We start from the raw sequence: 24,724 nt of genomic DNA, 5'->3' as shown, positions 1-24,724 counted from the left end.
GACATGCCGGGCGAATCAACGTACCAGGGGAGCCTATGGGTGTCATGTACGCGGCATGTCCGTTTGACAAATGGGGCATTGATATAGTCGGAAAGTTGCCTACAGCACCGAGAGGAAAATGCTTTCTTATCGTGGCAGTAGATTATTTTTCTAAATGGGTTGAGGCTGAGGCTGTGGGCAAGATAGATGAAGTGACAGTGGAACGTTTCATTTGGAGGAACATCTGTTGCAGATTCGGTGTACCGAGAATCATTTTGTCTGACAATGGGACTCAGTTTACAGGGCAGAGGATAGCAGATTTCTGTGATCGAATGGACATCACTCAGCGCTTCGTCTCAGTGGCTCATCCACAAGCAAATGGCCAAGTAGAGTTAGCCAACAGAACAATCTGTGAAGGGATTAAAAAGAGGCTGAACCAGAGTCGAGGGAAATGGGTGGAGGAGTTGGACACCGTTCTCTGGGCCTACCGAACTAGCCCAAAGACGGCCACAGGCGAGGCACCTTTCACGCTGGTCTATGGATCCAATGCAGTGATACCAGCGGAGGCCAGACTGGAATCATACCGTATCATCACTTATGATACAGAGCATAACGCTGACCTTCGAAGAACTGAGCTCGACCTTGTGGAAGCACAGCGGGAAGAAGCGCAAATCAGAGCAGCAAAATATAAAAGTGTCATCAAAGCAGGGTACGACAAAAGGGTCAGAGCAAGGAAGCTGGTCAAGGGTGATCTAGTATTGAAAAGAGCAGACGCATTAAAGGCAGTGGGCAAGTTTGAAGCAAATTGGGAAGGACCATTCATCATTACAGAGGTCTTGGGTGGCGGAGCGTACACATTATCGGATTCAGACGGCAGAGCTCTCCCCAGGCCATGGAATATAAACACACTCAAAAAGTTCTATGTATAACTGCTTCTTAGCAGGAGTAATCACTTGTAGACCGGATACTCTTTTTCCCCACAGGGGTTTTAACGAGGTCCGGGGCCATGATATCAATAAAACAGATATGTGGTTCTAGGGAATTCCCTCGTGTTGTGTTCGTTTATTTCAATTATTGCTTTCTTACATTACATATGCTATTTAACATGTTCATGCAGAGCATTGCACATGTCACCAGAGGGGGGAGTAGGGTGGATACCCGTAATCCCCAATTTTCAAATTCAAAATACAAACTGCTTCTTAGCAGGATAAGGGAGAAACAAATACAAAAACTGCTTCTTAGCAGGTCAAAGGGAAAGCAAGACATCAGGAGCTGACGACTTCGCCTCCATGTGTCAACACTTCAAGCTTTTCTCCTCCATCGGGGGATATTCACGCCAGATCTACCTCAGATCCACCCCGGATCTATCCCACACCTGCAGAATACCAAGAAAAACAACAAGTCAAAATGACAAAAGGAAAGAATGCGGAGAAAAAGACCAACCAACGTCCAGATCTCGGGAAACCGGTAATAATGCTCTCAAGTACGGGAAGTCCACTCTTTACAACCACAAAGCTAGAGACCTGCACTGGAAGCACAGAGGGAAAAGCAAAACCTTCAAGGATGCGAATGTTCTGAGGGGAACTTCCCTTACTTGAGTGCTTTACAACCAAGACGGGAAAAGATACGGGAAACGAGAGGCAAGGGACGGTAGATCTAGGGTCTGAGAGGAAGCCGGAAAAGGGCAACGAGGGAGCTTCCTGTAAGAATCTTGGAGATAAAACCCTCAGGCGGGGGGGAGTCCTATTTTTTCAGTCACCAACGGGCGCCGGCGTACTTTCGCAAAAGGACTCACTCCCCCGACTGAGGGCGTTACGACCAGGATAAGAAGGCAGCTTAAGCCAAAAGGACGGGAGATCTAGGGTTTGAAGAAGAAAACAATTTGAGGCGGCGGAAAAAAGATGAAGGATTCTAAGCTAGGTCATGAAGTGTGGAGGGTATATATAGAGGCAGTGTTGGGCTCAAGGGAAGGGCTAAAAGATAATGGGCCCACGTGAATAATTGGGCCGAAGATGGAATAACAAGTAATTGGGCCAACATGTTCATAACAGAGTATTGCACATGTCACCAGAGGGGGGAGTAGGGTGTATACCCGTAGGTCCCAATTTTTAAATTCTAAAATTTCTTCTCAAGGAAAGCAGAGGAATCACGCTCCCGCAGCGCAGAGGAATCACGCTCTCGCAGCGCAGAGGAATCACGCTCCCCCAGCACAGAGGAATCACGCTCTCGCAGCGTAGAGGAATCACGCTCCCGCAGCGCAGAGGAATCACGTTCCAGCAGTGCAGAGGGAGGGTTACTACTTAATCGTAAGCCGCGAAAGTTGATCGTGCCATCTGGGCCTTCCATGCTCCGCGCAGAGGTTGCACATAATCGTAAGCCACGAAAGTTGGTTGTACCCCCCTGGGTCCTCCATGCTCCGTGCAGAGGTTGCACTTAACCGTAAGCCACGGAAGCTGGTCGCACCCCCCGGGTTTTCCATGCTCCGTGCAGGGGGTTACTACTTAATCATAAGCCGCGAAAGTTGGTCGTGCCATCCGGGCCTTCCATGCTCCGCGCAGAGGTTGCACATAATCGTAAGCCACGAAAGTTGGTTGTACCCCCCTGGGTCCTCCATGCTCCGTGCAGAGGTTGCACTTAACCGTAAGCCACGGAAGTTGGTCGCACCCCCCGGGTTTTCCATGCTCCGTGCAGGGGGTTACTATTTAATCGTAAGCCGCGAAAGTTGGTCGTGCCATCCGGGCCTTCCATGCTCCGCGCAGAGGGTTACTATTTAATCGTAAGCCGCGAAAGTTGGTCGTGCCATCCGGGCCTTCCATGCTCCGCGCAGAGGGTTACTATTTAATCGTAAGCCGCGAAAGTTGGTCGTGCCATCCGGGCCATCCATGCTCCGCGCAGAGGGTTACTATTTAATCGTAAGCCGCGAAAGTTGGTCGTGCCATCCGGGCCTTCCATGCTCCGCGCAGAGGGTTACTATTTAATCGTAAGCCGCAAAAGTTGGTCGTGCCATCCGGGCCTTCCATGCTCCGCGCAGAGGGTTACTATTTAATCGTAAGCCGCGAAAGTTGGTCGTGCCATCCGGGCCTTCCATGCTCCGCGCAGAGGGTTACTATTTAATCGTAAGCCGCAAAAGTTGGTCGTGCCATCCGGGCCTTCCATGCTCCGCGCAGAGGGTTACTATTTAATCGTAAGCCGCGAAAGTTGATTGCACCCCCCGGGTCCTCCATGCTCCGCGCAGAGGGTTACTATTTAATCGTAAGCCGCGAAAGTTGGTCGTGCCATCCGGGCCATCCATGCTCCGCGCAGAGGGTTACTATTTAATCGTAAGCCGCGAAAGTTGGTCGTGCCATCCGGGCCTTCCATGCTCCGCGCAGAGGGTTACTATTTAATCGTAAGCCGCGAAAGTTGGTCGTGCCATCCGGGCCTTCCATGCTCCGCGCAGAGGGTTACTATTTAATCGTAAGCCGCGAAAGTTGGTCGTGCCATCCGGGCCTTCCATGCTCCGCGCAGAGGGTTACTATTTAATCGTAAGCCGCGAAAGTTGGTCGTGCCATCCGGGCCTTCCATGCTCCGCGCAGAGGGTTACTATTTAATCGTAAGCCGCGAAAGTTGGTCGTGCCATCCGGGCCTTCCATGTTCCGCGCAGAGGGTTACTATTTAATCGTAAGCCGCGAAAGTTGGTTGCACCCCCCGGGTCCTCCATGCTCCGCGCAGAGGGTTACTATTTAATCGTAAGCCGCGAAAGTTGGTTGCACCCCCCGGGTCCTCCATGCTCCGCGCAGAGGGTTACTATTTAATCGTAAGCCGCGAAAGTTGGTTGCACCCCCCGGGTCCTCCATGCTCCGCGCAGAGTGCTCAAGCTGGGATGGGAAGCAGCTGGGATGGGAAGCAGCTCGGATAGGAAGCAGCTTAGGTGGGAAGCAGCAAAGGAACGCTTGGATGAAAAGTAATCACAAAATCATTAACAGAGAGATCAACCAAATCCTCATAGGAGGAGGCGGTGAAATCCCTATCAGAAAAATTAACCAAATCCTCGTAAGAGGAGGCGGTGGGACCCCTATCATAGAGGTCAACCAAATCCTCGTAAGAGGAGGCGGTGAAGCCTTTTCCAGAAAAATCATCAAAATCCTCGCCAGAGGAATCCTCCAAACTATTGCCAGAAGAGTCAACCGAAGCCCTCGCCAGAGGAACCAGCAGAGCCCCCAAAGCAGAAAGTAAAGAAACCTCAGAGGAAAGGATCAGAGAAACATCAATAACAAACACAACGGGTCAAATCAAACCAACAGAGGAGAGGCGGGAATATAAATTCAAACATCAACAAGCAGCAAAGGTAACATAAGGAACAAAGATAAAAGAAGTACAAGCGGGAAAGAAATTTTATTAAAAACATGCCCAAGAGGTAGAGCTGTACACCAAAAATCAGGGGTAAGTATTCAGTCTGTACAAAATAAAGAGTTACAGAAATTGTTATCAAATTAGGCAGGAGGGATGGAGGCATCTTCAGGGGAAGTAGAGGAAGTAGGAGCAGAAGCAGAGGAATCCAATAGAGGGACATCACTCATGGGGATCCGACTAGTAGACGCCCCCTCTGTAAACACAGGCAGCATGCCGATCTCTTTCACCTTGGGAAGACGAGCTCCCAAATCCAACAGCTTCATAGCTTCCTGCACATATAAATTCTCATCTCTATACAGATCAAACAGCTGGTCCACCGCGGCAGAGGAGGAGGCAGAGTCGGAGAAAGCTGAAGGCGCTAAGTCAGAGGGCAGGGGAGGCTCCATGCTGAACTGAGAAAATGTCCGGGTGCCCTTGCCAGTGGGATCCTGCAGCCGGTTCACAAAGCGTACCAGGGAAGCAGAGAAAGCAGGCATATACATGGGAGCAGAGGGCAATGAGTCAAATCCAATCCCAAGAGTAAAATAGGGAATGGCCTTCTCCAGCACTGGATACCACCACTCTGGTTTCCCTGGAGAATTTGCAGGGATCCCCATCAGTTCATTTATTTCCTCATCCTTGAGATTATCCATCAGGGCTCGAAAATTCAAGGAAGCGAGTTGCTCCGGGGTGGCTCCCGCCATCTCCAGTGCCTTTGTAGCAGTATGCTCTATCACGTAAGCAAAAAGGGGCCCAAAATCCTCCAGGTATTCGGGAGTCTTTTTGAAAGCCCCCAGAGTGCCCTCTAGCATCACTCCCAGGAAGTGTTGACCCTGCGGAGATAGGAAATACTCCAGGCGTTGATCTCGTACCCCCAGGATGTAAGCACGGTTTTGAGCCTCTACAAGTGTCTTCTTCCAGCCACGCTTGGTTTCCTTGTAGGCTTTTTCGTACCCCGCCTTGAACCTGGCAAGGCTCTCATGGCTTTCCTTGGTCGTCCTGGTCAATTCAGAAACCAGGGAGGACTTCTCCACATCTGCTTGGGCCAGCTGAGCCTTCAACTCAGCAATCTCTGCTTCAGCCTTACTCAGACGTTCCACCACCCTAGCGACATTATCATCACGCTTGGCGATGTCCGCCTGCTCCTTCTCTCTTTCTTTCTCTGACATTTCATAGTCATGGATGCACTTAACAGCTCCCCACAGCCGCGACTCCACCTGCAAAAGGGATTCCGACAGAACAATAAAGAGGTTAGTAACTTAAACTTTTTACAACCAAAGTATAAGATGCAGGGTACCTGAAGAGCTAACTGGCATAGCTGAGTAGCCAAAGCTGCTCGGGACAGCTGCTCCACTTTCTCCTGGTCCTTTGAGTGGACACGAGCTATCAAAGCATCAATCAGCCCCTGCCCTGACAAACTCGAAATCGGCCCAGGAACGATATCCTCTGATTCATCAGCAGGGGGTCATTATGATCTGATCCTTGGATTTTACTTCCTCCGTCTTAAACGAAATGACCTATTTCTTTTCGACACGTAGATTAAAAAATATGTATAAAGTAGATAAAGTGGGTTGATGGAAATTATTTAAATATTAAGTGTAGAGTGAGAGTGTATTGCCAAAAAAGGAAACATGACATTTCGTTTGGGACAGCCCAAAATGAAAAACAGGACATTTCGTTTGGGACGGAGGGAGTACTTGTTTGTTCTTTTTTGAAAATTTTCACTTGAATCAAATTCATCATTTTAATCCATGTTGACACACCAATCTATTTATAATCTAACCTGTTCTAATTCTATTGTCTAAAGTGCGAGATATTTATCTTTTTTCTCTTATTCTCTATAATCTACACAACTTAGTATATAGGCACATCAAAACCCAATATGAGTTTTAATAAATATTATATGAGTGCATTATGCTCATTTTTGTTATAGTATTATGATAAGAATAATAATAAATAAATAAAAAGGTTTTTGAAAGGCCATATTTGATAAAGTTGTGAATAAGCTAAGAAAGTAATGATAAAAAATAAAGATTTTGTGGTGAATGGTAGTGTCAAAAAATCGAATATGCACACTTTTGTGTGATATATTAAAATAATAAAAAATTAATACACTTTTCCGAGGTAGAGTGAGTATTAGATAATGATGATTGAAACTTGTTTCATAGGGGTGTGCATTGGTTCAATTCGATCCCCGACCGAATCAAAATTATGGAACTGGTGACAAAATGGAACCAATTGATCAAGTTTTAAAAAATCGATCAATAATTGAACCGACAAAATGGATATTCAAAAAGAAGTTTGAGGCATATGGCACAATAAGGTACAAGGCTAGACTTCTATCAAGAGGATTAAGACAAAATGATATCGATTTTAATGAGGTGTTCTATCTTGTTGTTAAACTTACTTAAATAAGGATTTTGTTAGACTAGTAGTCCAAAATGGTCTAGAAATACAACAACTTGATGTTAAAATTGTATTTTACATGGAGATTTAAAAGTGAATATATATATATGATGCAACCTGAAAGATTTATCCTATCTGGAGATGAAGAGGAAGTCTATTTGTTGAAAAGTCTCTTTATAGATTAAAACAAAGCTCTACACAATGGTATCTAAAGTTTGATGAACATATGATCAATATTGATTTTAGTAGATCAAAGTTTGATAGTAGTGTTTATTTGAAAAAGAATTAGCATAATGAAATTATACTCTTGCTTCTATATGTTGATGATAGCCTTGTATCAAGAAAAAACATGCTGAGATAGCTAAACTGAAAACAGACTCGAAGGTTGAGTATGAGATGAAGGATCTAGGATCTACAAGAAGAATTCTTGGAATGGATTTGATCAGGATATATAAATGAATGTGATCAGCAATGGTTACTGCAATATGATTACATACATAAGATTTTGAAGAAATTTAAAATAAGTGAAGCAAAGAAGGTTAAAATACCTCTTGGGCAACAATTCAAATCATCAGTGTCTCAAAGACCAGAGGGTAAAAAAGATAGAAATGTTATAGCTAAGATTCTTTATGCTAACATTGTGGGTAGTATCATGTATACTATGATTTGCACTTGGCCATACATAGCTCGTGCAATAAGTGTGACAAGTATATATTCATGGCTAATCTTGGTAGAGAGTAGAGCTGTCAAAATTAGCCCGGCCCGATGGGCGGGCCCAATCCGCCTGGATTTAGGGTTGATTGCGCTGGATAAAATAGAGGTCCGAAAAAAATTGGGCCTAAAAAGCCCGTCCAGACGACCCGTTGGGCTGACTAGGCTCCGAGGCTAAAAAGCCCTAGATTTTTTGCTTTTTGGCCCGCTCAATTTTTTTAATTATTAACTTATAATAAGAAATAATTAAGTGAACTTAAACTCACATAAAAAAGAATTAAAAATAGATTTTTTGTTATTTCTCAATTTTATATATATTTTGAAATTCAAAATAAAAAAGAATTAGAAATAGATTCATGTTCAAATTTCACTCTTATGTTAGCTTATTAATTGAGAAATTTTACTTCTAAATTATATATAAAATTGAATTAAATACTTGGTGTAAAATAATTACTCCATATATATATATATATATATATATTCATATTGCATTCATTAAAATTATTTATTTTTATGAACTCTTTCATGATATAATGAGTGTTACCATTTCTCTTTGACTTTGTCGTGATCATGAGTTTGTCCATTTTTAGAATAGACTTTAATTAGTGCAATATGAAATGTGAACGTATGTTTTGCTAATTTTATAGTAGTTTAAAATGGGTGCTTTCTTGATTTGAATACAATTTTATTAATTTTGAGTATGCTTAATATATTTACTATTAGGACTTTAAATTTGTATAAATACTTTGAAGTGTTATTTAATAAACTATCTATTATAGGTTTTTTATTTATTTTTTGTTGTGTTTTAACTTACTATAATATAATTTAAGATTTTTATTTTTATCTTTAATTATATTTGTGAATTGATGATTTATTTGATGTTAGTCGATTTATTTTATTTTATTTTTTTTGATCGGGCAAAGTCATGTTAGATGTTAGTAATTAGTTCCCCATCCACTCCAAGAACCACCTTATCTCTCCATTCACCAAAATCCACCTTATATTTCCAATCTCCAATTCGCTCCCAAGAGGGATCGAACCCGGGTCACTTCACTTAAGTGAGGACCCGGTGGCCAGTGGGCTAAGCCCCCTGGTTAGTCGATTTATTTTATTATTATTTTTATAACAAAAAATAGGATTTAAGAAAAAAATTATTGGGCGATTTTGGCCCGACTGCTCGGTGGCCTGAGAGGGATTGGTTGGGCTAGCTATTTTGCAGCCCGATCATATTTTGAAATGAATTTTAAAGTATCTAAAAGCTACTACTAATTGTGGAATTATGTTTGAAGAAGTTATAAATGAAGTGGATAAGCATTAGAGTTAATATATAGAAGTGTCCACTTTCATATTGTAAAATTAAAATTTAGCCTATGAAATAAAAACATTAAAAAATGACCAGTTTTTATGTAAAATATCAAAAATATCCCTTACATTAAATTTTTTAAAAATGGCCACTTTCCTCTATCTCTCAAACCTTCGAAACTGTTCTCACAGCTTTGACTCTCTCTCTCTCTCTCTCCTCTCATCTCATGCACATGCTTCTCCTCTGCTCTCATCTCACACAATCTTTGAAACTGCCGCAGCCATCTCCTCCGGCGAGATCCACTGCCGTCACCTACTTCGGCGAGATTTGTCGTCGTCATTGTTGTGCGCCTTCATCCCTCGGCATCTCTCTCTCTCTCTCTATCTCTCTACTGCCCTAGTTTATCCCCTCCTCCAGTTTCTTGTCTCTTCTTTTTCTCGTCTTCCACGGCCGGGTAGCGCCCAGCAGCGGCGCGCAGTCGCCACCTCCACCTGTCTTTTATTCGCCTGATAAAAGGTCTGAGATCTAACCTGAATTCAGTCTCTTCTCTCACTTCTATCTCTAACTTACCCCCACTTTTGAATTTAGCAAAAATATTGCTTGAATTGAGCAGAAGCTAGATGAGTACTAAGTAATTTATCGCAATAGCACACAAACCTAATAAAAAGGGAAAATGAGGCGGTGCCGCAGTGGTATGAAAAAGTGTAGCTAGTGAGGGAATAATATACTCCCTCCGTCCGCCAAGATTATGTAAAATTGCTTGGGCACAAGATTTAATAAAATTGGTGATGATTTTGATGTAGTGGAGAAAGGGTTTCACCACTTTATGAGATGTGTGGTTGAGATTGAATTTGGGGTGAGTTTTTTTGTAAATAAAGAGTGTTAGTAAGGATAAAATATTAAAGAGGATGGTGGGACCATTGCCTTAAAAGAAAAGTGGCATAATTTTGGCGGACGCTCGATATAGTAATTTTTACATAATCTTGACGGACGGAGGGAGTAATATAGAAAGCAATTAATTAGATATAAAAATTAGAGCTCAAGCTAATCTACAGTAACATGGAAAACAAATACTGTAGTAAATGGATATAAAAAGAAGGTCTTGGAATTTATAAATATGAGAGAATTTACTCGTAGAGGCCTCCAGGTAAAATTTGTTGTGAATTATATATGGAAATCGATAATTATATGAAAACTAGAGTAATGTTATTGAATTCATAACCAGATCTATAAATTTATAATTTAATATTTTTGAATTCACGATCAGATTTATGAATTCTCAACTTAATGTTCTTGAATTCACGACCACGTCTATGAATTCACAACTTAATATTCTTGAATTCACAACTAGATCTATGAATTCACAACTTAATGTTCTTGAATTCACGACCACATCTATGAATTCACAACTTAATATTCTTCAATTCACAACCAGATCTATGAATTCACAACAAATATTCGAATTCACAACTAATATAAATTCTAGTTTTAATTGTGAATTCAAACTTTAAAAACTCAAATTCACAATCAAAATAAATTTTGATTGTGAATTAAATTCTGGTTGTGGATTCACAACCAAAAAATTTTGATTGTGAATTAAATTCTGGTTGTGAATTCGACTGATTGTGAATTCCACTGGTTGTGAAATGCGCGAATTTTTAAAGGGGTGATGTTGAAAGGGTAAAATGGTAACAATGGCCATTTTTTAATTTTTTTATCTTAGTGGACAATTTTTAATTTTACTAAAACAAATAGGCCATTTTCAAAATCCACTCTAAGCATTACTTGATTATCTTGACTCAGATTATGCAATGAACATAGATTCAAGAAAGTCTCCATCAAGTTATGTATTCACTTTAAATGGAATAGCTATGAGCTGGAAGTCGGTAGTACTTGATGAGGACTAGAATACTCATCAGCGCTGTGCTTAGCAATACAAGAGCATCTTACTTGATTACTATTATTGTTATTAATTATAATAGGAACTAATGAACGCAGGGCTAACTAAAAAGACTTGCTAACAAATGAATACGAAGAGTCAATCAGCCTTGACCAAAGTGCAGAGGTGCTGCCTTGCTAAAGTACAACACCACCAGCGCAAACCAGAGCAGTGCAGCAGAGCTGCGCAGCCAGAGCAGAGCAGCACAGCAGAGCTGCGCAGCCAGAGCAGAGCAGCGCAGCAGAGCTGCGCAGCCAGAGCAGAACAGCGCAGCAGAGCTGCGCAGCCAGACCAGAGCAGCGCAGCAGAGCAGAACAGCGCAGCAGAGCTGCGCAGCCCGACCAGAGTAGCACAGCAGAGCAGCGCCACCAAAGTGCCTTTCCACGCAGCCACGTATGATGGTTCAGCTTGGGGATTAAGATCATTGTACTAAGTTTTGGGCCTAAATCCAATCATTAATGTTCATGGGCCTAAGGCCTTTAGGGTTCACTCTCACATCTATAAATAGAAGGTTAGCATTAGCATTAGGAGGATAGTTCACTTGGGAGCAACACACTTGTAAAATGTGTAATTACCTCGAAGTATAGTGAAAACAACGAAGAACTCCCGTGGACGTAGATCATTTATGATCGAACCACGTACATCTTATCTCGTTTATCGCTTTCTAGCTTAGCTGTTGATTTCATGCTTCACCAACTGGCGCCGTCTGTGGGAAATGGGGGCTACGTCGTGAGTTCCGACGAGCCTCTAAAATAAAATGGGAAATCGGAGGGTTACTGTTCATCGAGGGTACTATTTATCGTCATACACCAATTGCTCAATATCCAGATCTCTTCAAATATTTTCAAATCGGCGATTATCGTCGTGCCCAGATCGAGTATCCTAACTCTCTCACAGCAAATCGACGATTACTAGCGTCATTGCCGGAGTTTTGTTGATTTGATCGGCAACAAAAATCCCAAATTAAGGATCGATAAACACCTCTGATTCTGGGATGAATCTCTTGATTTGCTTGGAAGAGGGAAAAATCCCCAATTTTCTTATTCATACGTATTCTTCAACAATTTCATACAAATCTTGATAAAGCCTGATATCTTTTTGTATTTCTTTGTATTTCAAAGCAGATCTCCGGTAATTTTCTGCAATCGAAGTCCGGCGAGCACCGCCGCCGTTCTTGAGTTTCCATTGCAAGAAATTTCAAATTTCTCATATCGGAATCCAGCATAGAAGTTCGGCAGCGCAGCCAGCTCTGGCCGCCTCTTTCTCTTGTTGCCGCTCGGCAGAACAGCGCAGCCAGCGCTGCCTCTTTCCCTCGCCATGGTTCAGCAGCGCAGCTGCCTCTTTCCCTCGCAGCGGTTCAGCAGCGCAGCCAGCGCTGCCTCTTTCCCTCGCCATGGTTCAGCAGCGCAGCTGCCTCTTTCCCCCGCCACGGTTCAGCAGCGCAGCTGCTTCTCTCCCTCGCCGCGGTTCAACAGCAATGGATCCAGCATCAATGGTCCCTTCTCACATATTTTCTCATAGTCCCTTCTCACCCTCAGTGTGTGAGATGGATCCAGCATCAATGGTCAAAAGTTTCAAGTACAGTTCCACACAGCAGCAGCAGCCCATGTTTGTTGTCTTGGAAGCTCCTCTTCATTATAGATCCTCTTCATCCCCACACAACGCCACCTCTTTCCAAGATGCATCTTTCTCCTCGTACCTCAAATCCAACGAGCATAAATCCCAACAAAAGATCCTTGCCGCCGTCGACGACACGGAGATAAGCATCTTCGACGCGCAGAAGTATTTCAGCGAGAATTCAGACCCCAAAGAGATGATCAAGAAGCAGCCCATGCCGCATGATACGCTCTCATCGGTCCCAGGCTCTCGTCGGTCTCCTCTACGGATGGATACGGCGGCCGGAATTTCAGGACCCGCTCGTTCCACGCCACGTCCACGGCGTCGTCGGAGGCCAGCTGGAACAGCCAGCGCTGCCTCTTCCCTCGCCGCCGTTCGGCAGCGCAGTCAGCGCTGCCCTCTCCCTCGCCGTGGTTCAGCGGCGCAGCAGCATCTCTCTCTCGCCGTGGTTCAGCAGCCCGTCAGCGCTGCCCTCTCCCTCGCCGCGGTTCAGCAGCACGTCAGCGCTGCCTTCTCCCTTGCCATGGTTCAGCAGCGCAACTGCATCTCTCCCTCGCCGTGGTTCAGCGGCGAAGCTTCCCTCTCCCTCGCCGCGGTTCAGCAGCCCGTCAGTGCTGCCCTCTCCCTCGCCGTGGTTCAGCAGCACATCAGCGCTGCCCTCTCTCTCATCACGATTCAGCAGCGCAACCAGCGCTGCATTTCTCTCTCGTCGCGGTTCAGCAGCGCAGCGCTTCAGCTGCGCAGCCAACTCTGGCTCATCCTTATCTTCGTCTACTTGCTTTGGTTATAATCTTTGGGTTCGAATCTGTCTTTGAACTAATTTTGCTCTATTTTTACTTTATTCTTTACAAGGGCCATCAAAATGGGTATTTCCACACTTATATTTATTCACGAGAACTCTCGAATTAGTGGGCGGTATGCGACAGCGCTGACCGAAATTTCTGGGGACTGCCAGCTCCGCATTTATCTCAGCGCAGCCAGTGTGGCTATCTTAGCTCAGCGAGTGCGATCATCTCAGCGCAGCCAGTGTGGCTATCTAAGCTCAGCTCAGCCAGTGTGGCTATCTCAGCTCAGCTCAGCCAGTGCGATCATCTCAGCGCAGCCAGTGTGGCTATCTCAGCTCAGCTCAGCCAGTGCGATCATCTCAGCGCAGCCAGTATGGCTATCTCAGCTCAGCTCAGCCAGTGCGATCATCTCAGCGCAGCCAGTGTGGCTATCTTAGCTCAGCCAGTGCGATCATCTCAGCGTAGCCAGTGTGGCTATCTCAGCTCAGCTCAGCCAATGCGATCATCTTAGCGCAGCCAGATCATCTCAGTGCAGCCAGTGTGGCTATCTCAGCTCAGCTCAGCCAATGCGATCATCTTAGTGTAGCCAGTGTGGCTATCTCAGCTCAGCTCAGCCAGTGCGATCATCTCAGCGCAGCCAGTGTGGCTATCTTAGCTCAGCCAGTGCGATCATCTCAGCGTAGCTAGTGTGACTATCTCAGCTCAGCTCAGCCAGTGTGGCTATCTCAGCTCAGCTCAGCCAATGCGATCATCTCAGCGCAGCCAGATCATCTCAGCGCAGCCAGTGTGGCTATCTCAGCTCAGCTCAGCTAGTGCGATCATCTCAGCGTAGCCAGTGTGGCTATCTTAGCTCAGCTAGTGCGATCATCTCAGCGCAGCCAGTGTGGCTATCTTAGCTCAGCCAGTGCGATCATCTCAGCGCAGCCAGTGTGGCTATCTCAGCTCAGCTCAGCCAGTGCGATCATCTCAGCGCAGCCAGTGTGGCTATCTTAGCTCAGTCAGTGCGATCATCTCAGCGTAGCTAGTGTGGCTATCTCAGCTCAGCTCAGCCAGTGCGATCATCTCAGCACAGCCAGTGTGGCTATCTCAGCTCAGCCCAGTCAGTGCGATTGTATCAGTGCAACTAGTACGGCTATCTCAGTGCAGTCAGTGTGATTGTCTCGTTTAATCTACCACAGATTACCTAAGTTACCTCCGACACAGATCGTCTAAAGTTATCTTAACTAAGGCATTAATTACAAAATTCAAGGCATTAATTGCACGACGAGGGCATGAATTGCACAATTCAAGGCATTAATTGCAAAATTCAAGGCATTAATTGCACGACGAGGGCATTAATTGCACAATTCAAGGCATTAATTGCAAAATTCAAGGCATTAATTGCACGACGAGGGCATTAATTGCAAAATTCAAGGCATTAATTGCACAACGAAGGGCTCAATGTCTATGCTCCGCGCAGAAACATCGTAAGCCGCGAAAGTTAGACTAGGGATGAGCCTTAAGTGGCAACTCAGCCGCTCTGCGGATACTTGAGCTTTAAGTTAGTCATCATTGATGACATCCAAATAATCCAAAGGAAAAATTACTCTCTTTTATCTTAGTTCATTTGCAGCGTTGAAATACTTTGTTTTTACTATTTTTTTACAAAGATTGACAAGTTCTTATCTAACAAGCACAGGGAATCATGTATACTAATTTGACACGGGAGAGCAGCACAGCGCTGACTCTATATCACATACCACTGGTTGAACAACAAAGAAGACACGGTTCAACCAGACTAGGGGGAGTAGCTGATGAGGACTAGAATACTCATCAGCGCTGTGCTTAGCAATACAAAAGCATCTTACTTGATTACTATTATTGTTATTAATTATAATAGGAACTAATGAACGCAGGGCTAACTAAAAAGACTTGCTAACAAATGAATACGAAGAGTCAATCAGCCTTGACCAAAGTGCAGAGGTGCTGCCTTGCTAAAGTACAACACCACCAGCGCAGACCAGAGCAGAGCAGCACAGCAGAGCTGCGCAGCCAGACCAGAGCTGCGCAGCCAGACCAGAGTAGCACAGCAGAGTTGCGCAGACCAGAGCAGCGCGAGCAGCGCCACCAAAGTGCCTTTCCACGCAGCCACGTATGATGGTTCAGCTTGGGGATTAAGATCATTGTACTAAGTTTTGGGCCTAAATCCAATCATTAAAGTTCATGGGCCTAAGGCCTTTAGGGTTCACTCTCACATCTATAAATAGAAGGTTAGCATTAGCATTAGGAGGATAGTTCACTTGGGAGCAACACACTTGTAAAATGTGTAATTACCTCGAAGTATAGTGAAAACAACGAAGAACTCCCGTGGACGTAGATCATTTATGATCGAACCACGTACATCTTATCTCGTTTATCGCTTTCTAGCTTAGCTGTTGATTTCATGCTTCACCAGTACTCCCCCCGTCCCATTAATGTTGGCCACATTCTTTTCGGCACGGAGATTAAGAAGGAAATTGTTATGTATTAATTAAGTGTGGTCCAATAAAATTAAAGAGTTAATTAGATATAGTCCAAATCCTACTTCTCACTGCACCTTCTCGCTGCCGGCAACGGTGACGGCGGCGCCGTCGCCGGACGGTCGTCCCAAAAACCAAAAAACCCCTTGTTCGCATAGCCAAAAATCAAAAAGCAGAAAATCAATCCAATTTTCCTCAATTTCCTCAATCCAATTTTCAGCGAAAAACCAAAAAATCAATTCAAACCATAGTGGCTGTGTTCATTTTGTTTCAGAGAGAAGAAGAGGGAGGTTGAGGGAGATGACCGGCGGCCTCACCACCGCCGGCAGACAACCAAGACGCTGGCAACTGGAGCCCTAGGCCCCCACATCTGGGCGACGACGACAGCGACGCCGGCGTTGGCGTTTGCGCCTGCCCCTCGCCCAAATCGACGCACAGGCGAGACCTAGCCCTCAAATCGGTGCACAAGATGCGACAACCTCACCCAAATCGGCGCACATGCGAGCCCTAGCCCCCAAATCGGCGCACAGGCGAACCCTAGCCCCCAAATCGGCGCACGACCTCATGCATTTGGGCGGCGAGCTTCGAACCCCCAAATCGCCCAAGGATGCGACGATGAGAGGGAGGGAGAGAGAGATCATGAGATCTGTAACGAGAGAGAGAGGAAGAGAGCAGAGGCGAGTGAAAGGGGGCGGGGCTGGGCGGCGGCCGGCGCTGCCGTTGTCCGCCGGAGAAGAAGAGAGAAGGGGGAGGGCGAAGGAGAAGAAGAGATAAGAGAGAAGAAGACTTCAGCGATGTTTGTGTGTGTTTGTGTGTGTCTGTGCGTGTGTTTAAGTATTTAGGTTTAATTAGAAAACTTAATTAAATTAACCAATTAAGTTTAATTAACTAGTAAATAGTTCCATTTTAGGAAAGTGGCCAACAATAGTGGGACAACCAAAAAGGAAATGTGGTCAACTTTAATGGGACGGAGGGAGTAACATTATCCGCAATCCAGATAGAATATATGGCTCTCACAGAAATAGTAAAATAATCAGTGTGACTTAAAAAGATATTGGCTAAGTTTAGTATCAAACATAAATGTGTGTTACTATCAAGTGTGATAACCATTCATTTGGTGAAAAATCAAATTTTCCATGAAAGGAGTAAGCGCATAGATGTTAGACTTCACTTCATAAGAAATATTGTCAGCAAGAGAATTTTGAAAGTTGAAAACGTGACTACTGAAGATAATGTTGTGGATGTGTTGACCAATGACCAGGGCATTATCTATACAAAAATTTGGGCACTGTTTAAGGTTGATAAAATCTGTCAACGCAATAATATTATAAAGGGAAAGTCTTGTAATGAAACTGGATTGGATTAAAACTAAGTTTAATTAAGGGAATTCATGTTATCAAGGTGGAGATTTATGAAGTGTGACAACAAAATTTAGTTACTTATGAAGATTAGCTAAGTTAGGTCAGCCGATGGAGTTATTCAACTGATTGAGTCAACATATGTCAAACACTTAATTGATGAAGTTAGTCAGCTGATAAAGAGTTGTTAATTGACGGGTTAGCTGATAAAGTTAGTCAAATGATAAAAAAGGTTGTCAGCTGACGAAGTTTGTAAGCACTTTTATTTTTATAAATAGTCATAGTCTTTGTGCAAGCAGATTATTTTTGTTTCCCATTCAAAATTTATTTTAATATGAGAAGATAGATTTACGTAAAAAGTAAAATCAGATTTGGAAATTGAGAGCAAGGAAGTGTTCTTGTCCAAAATCTTATTCATATAACTTCTTGTGAATGGAAGTTCTTTATAATCGAATCACATAATTTTTAGTATCACGATTTTTACATTTTGTGTTTATAATTAGCTTAATCGAGTTCATTGCACAATTGATATTCTTGTGCATTATTCCATTAACAGATGGGAACTTTAAATCTTTGTCTTCCATCAACATATTCTTCTTCGTAGCAAAATGGTCAATGTTACATATAATTGTGCATGTAGAGTGTAAACATAAAATTTTTCAGAGATTTGTTCGACAAATTTCATCAAATTAAATTTGGGGGTGTTGTGATTGCAAAAGTGTTAAAATTAAAGTCACGTTATAACTACAAAATGATCTAATGATAATTATTTTTAAAACAATAATGCTAAACATACATAATTTACGTACATAATTGGACTTTTGTATCATTTAACACATTTTCATAAAGTAAGTAATTAATTTTATTTTAATTAAATTTACTATTTACATGATAATCCATGTTAATAAATAAGGAAAAGATTACCCATAATCTTTCTTAATAATTTAAAATTTATTTCCTTCAACTAACAGCAATAAATGCCAATGGTAAGAATTTAAATATAATTCTTTGTTCGATTTTTTTTTTCACGCAAGTAAGCCTTGGTGAATGAAATTATTTGAAATCAATTTCATTCAAGAGCTTCTTCTTCTTCTTTTTCTAAAAAAAATTCTATTGTTGTGAGTGACAATCACATTTTTCCTCAAATGAGTGCATAAAAAGTTCAAAATTCAAATATAGTAGTATGAGGCGTCACCTCCAGCTATGGCTAGAGGTGCCAACTCGAAGCGACGCGAATTGGAGGAGGCAGGGCTGGCGACCCCCCTTGGCTCGAGGGAGGCATGGACGTTCGTGCCTCGGCATGAGGCTGGAGGTAGAAGGCGCGTGTGCAACACGCGTGGGATTTAAAAATATATATATATAAATTTGAATTGTACCGTTTGACGATGGTCAAAATTATTATTTTTTCGTTTCTTTTTTTCCTTTTTTTACCGTTAAAGAATTTCATTTTTTTTCTTTTTTCTTCTATAAATACTACACCTTTCTCACATTCTTTTTCACATTTTCTACAATCTCTCTACAATTTCTCTTCACTCTCTCTAAATTTCATCTCAATTTCAAGCAATGGAGAAAGGTTTTGATGAATTTTTCAAGAAGTATTCTCAAGATGCTAGCGTTCCAAGTACCAACCCGATGATGGGGTTTGCTCATTTCTCTGAAGCGTCCAACGTGTTCGAGGCGAGCAATGTTCCACCCCCGGCGAACCCACCCCATGTTGTCGACGAAGTGAAGCCAAAGGCTACAAAGGGGTCCCGTAGTGGCTACACCCCCGCCGAGTTGGAGCTCATATGCATGTTATGGGCGGAGGCTACCCACAACTCCATATTGGGAGATGGGCAAAGGGCTACCGAATATTGGGGTAGCATCACAGATAAATACAACGTGAGAAGGCCACCGGAAACTATTTACCGTGACCTCCGACTTATCAAATTCCACTTTCAACGCGTTCAAAAGAGTGTTAAAGCTTGGGAGGCAATATACGAAAGTGCAAAGATAATTGGGGAAGCGGGATCAGCGACGACCAAATCACTGAAGCCGCGCAAGAAATCTAGGCCATTCCAACCATAAAGCTCAATTCAAGTACATCAAATGTTGGCACATTTTTGCGCGAATGTCAAAAGTTCGCATCTCAGGACGAGGATGTTCATTCCTCCAAGAAGTCAAAGGGATCCAACGGAACGACCATTACAACATCCTCGGAGCTGAGCATCACGACGCGACCCCAATGCCAGAAGGCGGTGAAGCGCGACAAAGGAAAAGAAAAGAAAGAGGAATCATCGTCGGACAAGTCAGCGTACTATGTGGCACTTGAATCCGTCGCCGAGAGGATTAAGGAACATGCTACTCACACCGAGTCCGTCGCCAGTCAAAATCCAAAGATGTCGCGATGCGAGACAAAGAGGCCGAGGCGAGGCTCAAAGAAGCCGAAGTACGACGACTGGAGTTTGAAAGCAAAATCCTCTTCGCGGATACGTCGAAGATGTTGGAGGCTCATTTGACGGTGCACAAGAGCATGTTTGAAGAAGTGATGCGACATAGAAGATTGCTTTAAATTTATGTAATTTTAGTTTATTTTAATTATTTAAATTTATGTAATTTTTAGTTTATTTAAATTATTGTAATGTTTAATTTTAATTTCAATGAAAGGTAGAATTTTAAATTAAAAGAGTAAAAATTGGATTAATTGGAAATGAAGATTTTAGCGCCATTTTGAGCGCTAATGCACTGAAGAGGGGTGGTGCTAAGGTGGAGATCACCAATTAGCGTCACCCCTAAGCGCCAAGGGCTGGAAATGCTCTTAGTATCAAATATATAGAACATCCAAAGAAAGAAAACATAAGAAAATAACAATTTAATAATATTTCAAAAAGATATTTCAAACACACACAACCTCCAAGAGTTTTAAGAAAGTCATTTGCCACCTTATCCAATAGTAATACTTGCAATACAATGAAGAACACAATTACTCTTATAGTTGTAGGACATTTTATTGTGCTAATAAGTTAGAGAACTTAAAATAAAAATAAAAAATAGGAAGAAATTACTATAATATGGTTAGAATAATATCCTATGTTAACTATATTCTTTGATTATTTCATAAAATTATATGTTAATGAAAAAATCATAATAAATTAGTGAAATTGAAATAAAAATTTAAAAATATAAATGAACGATTATAATTGTGGGAATAATGTCATACATTGAGAACATTGATCGATAACTCAATAAAATATAATGTAGAATAATATTATTATAATAGATTAGTGAAAGTGAAATAAAAAAATTTAATATTAAAAAATATAAAAAGTTAATATAATTGTGAAAATAATATCATACATTGAACACATTGATCGTTAATCAATGAAATTATGCTATATGACATTATATTAATAAATTAGTGAACTTGAAAAAAAAGAGGAAGGAATTGATATGATGATAGTAATGATATCATATATTAGTTACATTCTTTGGTTAGTTCATAAAAATGTATTATGGAGTAATAAATTAGTGAACTCAACAAAAAAATTGAGTGAACTCGAAAAAAAATGATTATAATTGTGAAATAATGTTATACATTATGCCCAGTGATCCATTAATTCATAAAATTATACTCCATAGTACATTATATTATAATTTATTAGAAGAAAATGGAAATAAAAAAATATATAAAATAGGAAGGAATTGCTATAATGGTATAATATCATATGCTAGCTACATTCTTTGATTATTTCATTAAAGTACATGTAAATAGGATTGTGATTTGATTAGTGGCTATGCCAATAGTTTGTTTCCAAAATTGTTGAAGTAAAAAAAGAAAGAAAAAAAAATCTTTGAAAATTTTCTAATATAAATTAAAGGTAATTTAATAATGATAATAATTTAAATTAGTTAATAAATTTTCAAGGACATTATGTATGTATATATTATGTAGGTTTAGCAGTATCAGTTAAGTAAATAATTTATGCGATTCTTTAATATGCTTCTTATGGGGGCCTATGAGGAGAAATATTTCCATATTGGGTTATAAATAAAAGGGAAAACAAAAATCCAACTTAATAAAAGTTTGTGATTTCAAATTTAGCTAAATAAACCTCTATTTACAAAAATAGATTCATAATGAATTGAAAAGATTTTCAAATCAACTCTGGATCAATTTTAATTCCAAAAAAAAAAAAAACTCTGGATCAATTTTATGGTGCCGAATTGTGTAGAAAGTGACCGAAAATCACATGCGCTTTTGTTTTAGAGGAATATAATCTTATTTTCCATCTCATTAAGTATATTTGAGTGAAAAAGTCATGTGATTTCGGCTGCCAGATATATAATTCAGCACCCAATGATTTGACCTAATTGAATTATGGAAATATTTTATTTATTTTTTTATAAATAGTCATTTATTGAATTAGATTTGAAACCATGAATTTTATTAGGTTAGATTAATTTATTTGCCCCAAACAGAATTTGCCCATTTGATTTAATATAGAACTAAAAGACACACCAATTAGGGTAATTTTAAACACAGCCCCCAATTTTCTCACTATAGCCCCTATTAAAAATAATAATAAAATTAATTATAATTTTACTATTATACCCTTATAACTTATTTAAAATTTGTAATAAATTAAAGTTTATAAAATTTAATTTGAAAGAAGAAGAATGCATACAATCTCTTAACAAATAAATCAGGTATAGCCCCATTCTGATTCTAATATTAAAAATACTTATAAATAACCCTAATAACTCCATCAGTATAGCCCCCAACTCAAAAATTTAATTAAACACGTCAGATAATAGAACCAGAAACGCAGACGCAGAGAACGAGGAAGGAGATTGATCGTGCGAGTATGTTTTCTTATAATTCTGGGTTTTTGGCACTCATATGTTATTTGTGTTTTTACTACTTTAATTGACTTGCTTATATGCTGTGATTATTGGGTTGCTGTTTATGGTTCTTCATGTTTGAAAGGCTTTATGCTGATGTTGCTTGCATTTGTCTTCTTGGATAGTTCTTGATTATAGGTATCAATTTTGTTCTTGAATTATTTTATCGAGCAAAGAGATCAGGCTGAATTCTAGCAGAATACTTTGGACTTTTTTTTTTTTTTTTACCAAGCAAAACGATGAAGCCTTGAATCACAAAAAGCAATGGTTCCACACCACGGTGTGGATCAATCACAAGTTTTACAAAAGGTATCATATAGCAACTTGAAAGCAATTGCTGAGAATGAAAGCACAAAAAATGTAAAGCCAACTGATATTCCTAGTGAAACGTCTTAATGTGCAAATCAAAGTACATTGGTGTTAATTGCATATATGGTACAAGATCCATACTTTTTTATCTGAATACAGTCGACCATTATTGCCGGAATTCAAAAATGACAAGACAAAGATATACCACGACAGCAATGATGGCTTAGGCATTAGCATCCTTCTCTCTCTGTTGCTTATATAGCTCCGCTTTCATTCTCCTTATCTCTGCTTCGTTCTCTATTCTCTCTTTCTTCTCATCCTGGTGAAGAGCGATCCAGAGAGAATCGTCGGGATTGAATTTTTGGGGAATTGATTTCACGAGATTATATATGCCTTCACTCAACGATTAGGGTTTCATTACGAATGTGTGTGAATTTCTTTTTTTTACAGAGGAGTTTCAATGAGTAAGCATGGGTAAGCATCGCATTCGCTTGCTTCCTGATCGAAGACCAAGAGCTCAAACCTGAAACAAGAAATTTTCAAAGAATTGTCGAAAACTTTAGATATTTCGCTAAAACATTCATAAAAAGATCGTGAAAAGTCTGGGTATTTGCTTCCTAAATTGGCTGTATTCCCTCTCGTCGACGATGGTGGCGGCGGCAGCGGTATCTCCCTTGTCCGATTGCTTACTATCCTCAATCTTTTTCAAGAACCCATAGCGACAAAAGAGGAAAACCCCCAAAACGGCAAGTAGAACAGAGCCCAGAAGGATTTCCTCCGGCAATGCAGACAGCTAGAGCCCAATTGTCTCTGGCCGGCGGCAATGCGGTAGCGCAGCGGCTCTCTCTCTCTGGACGAAGAAAAAGCTTTGTCTTCTTCTCCATCATCATGTTCTTAATTTAGCTGAGGCTATAATAAGAAGTTTTAGAAATATTTGGATGGGGTTATAAAAAGTTAAGGTTATACGCAGTGTTCTTTGAAAATTAATTTCAAGAACTTATTAATTTATTACAAATTTTAAATAAGCTATAAGGGTATAATAGTAAATTTATAATTATTTTTATTATTATTTTTAATAAGGGGCTACATTGAGAAAATTGGAGGCTGTGTTTAAAATTACCCCACCAATAAATAAGTTGAGTACTACTCCCTCCGTCCCAGGCCAATAGGCCCAGTTCATTTCGGCACGGAGATTAAGAAACTCATTTTTTAGTAGGTAAATGGTGTGGTCCACCAATAATTAAGGATTTAAATGTTCCCTAATTTTTCCTTAATCATATTTGCTTCATTATCTCAATTTTCATTTAATTTAACTAAATTAAATTTGCATTGATATTTACTGCACGAATTAATTAGGAGAAAATCTGGAAATTAATTAGAGGAATCAAACACAATGAATTCAACATAGCATCATCCAACAGAGCATATTCGATGCATCAAAATCAAGAGGGGAGAAGGAAAAAATTCAGCAAATTTTATGATGGAAAAAATTCAGCAAATCTCATCATCTTATCGTTTCATAATGGAAAAAATTCAGCAAACTATGAAACTCAATGCAGAAATTCAGCAACAAAAATTCAATACATAAATTACTTTGCTCATTTTCTTCAAGCTTCAACAATTCACCAAATTATGAGAGAAAATTCCAAAAAAATCAAGAACGGAACTTTGAGAAAGAAAAGGGTGGAGAGAAGATTCCAGATCAAGAACGGAACCTTAAATCAAGAACTTAAAAATCAAACTCTGAAAAAAAAATTCCAGATCTGCAACCCCATTCAAAAACTCAGCGGTTTCAGCCACCACATCGTCTCCTTCACCAGATCTGGGGATCCCGATGTACGAGGCGGATGGCGGTGGTGGAGACCGTAGACGAGGTGGAGAAGGTGGAGGGTAGAGGCGGTGGAGGCGGTACACGCGATGGAGGCGGCGACGAATCTGGTGGCCGAAGCTCTGGAGAGTCAGCGGCACCTCTCGTCTCTCGTCGTTGAGAGAGAGAGAAGGGGGAGGGGGCGGCGGTGACGGAAATGGCGAAGGGGAAGGGGAATTGACGGAAAGGGGAAGGGGAAGGGAAAGGCGAAGGGAAAGGGGAATTTCCCGTCGAGATAGAGAGGGGCTCCGAACCGTCCACCGACGAAGGAGGCGGCGGCGGCGGCACAACAGAGGCTGTAATCTTGAGGCGGCGGCGGATTTGTGTGGCTGGAGCTCTAGAGAGGCAGCGGCGCCGCTCTGTTGTTGAGAGAGAGAGAAGGGGGACGGGGCGGTTTACAGAGAGAGAGGAGAAAAATTTGGGACGAAAGTTTCTTGAATGAGTAGATTAGGGTTCATTAAGGGGTATATCCCCTTTAATTAAGTAACTATTGATTTTTATTAAAGCCCTAATTATTTCTATTTTAAGACTGAGCCTATTGGGCTGGGACGTCCCGAAAAGGAAAACGAGCCTATTGGGCTGGGACGGAGGGAGTACAACTTTAAGGCCCATGATGAATGGGCCTTGTGAATCTGCAGATGGAGTTTGCTAAAGAGAGGAGTAGAATGTCAAACTCTTGAAAAATATGGAATACTTTGGA

The sequence above is a fragment of the Salvia miltiorrhiza genome, chromosome 4, assembly GCF_028751815.1.
Source record: "Salvia miltiorrhiza cultivar Shanhuang (shh) chromosome 4, IMPLAD_Smil_shh, whole genome shotgun sequence".
Taxonomy (NCBI): domain Eukaryota; kingdom Viridiplantae; phylum Streptophyta; class Magnoliopsida; order Lamiales; family Lamiaceae; genus Salvia; species Salvia miltiorrhiza.
Note: the sequence above shows the minus strand (reverse complement) of the source record.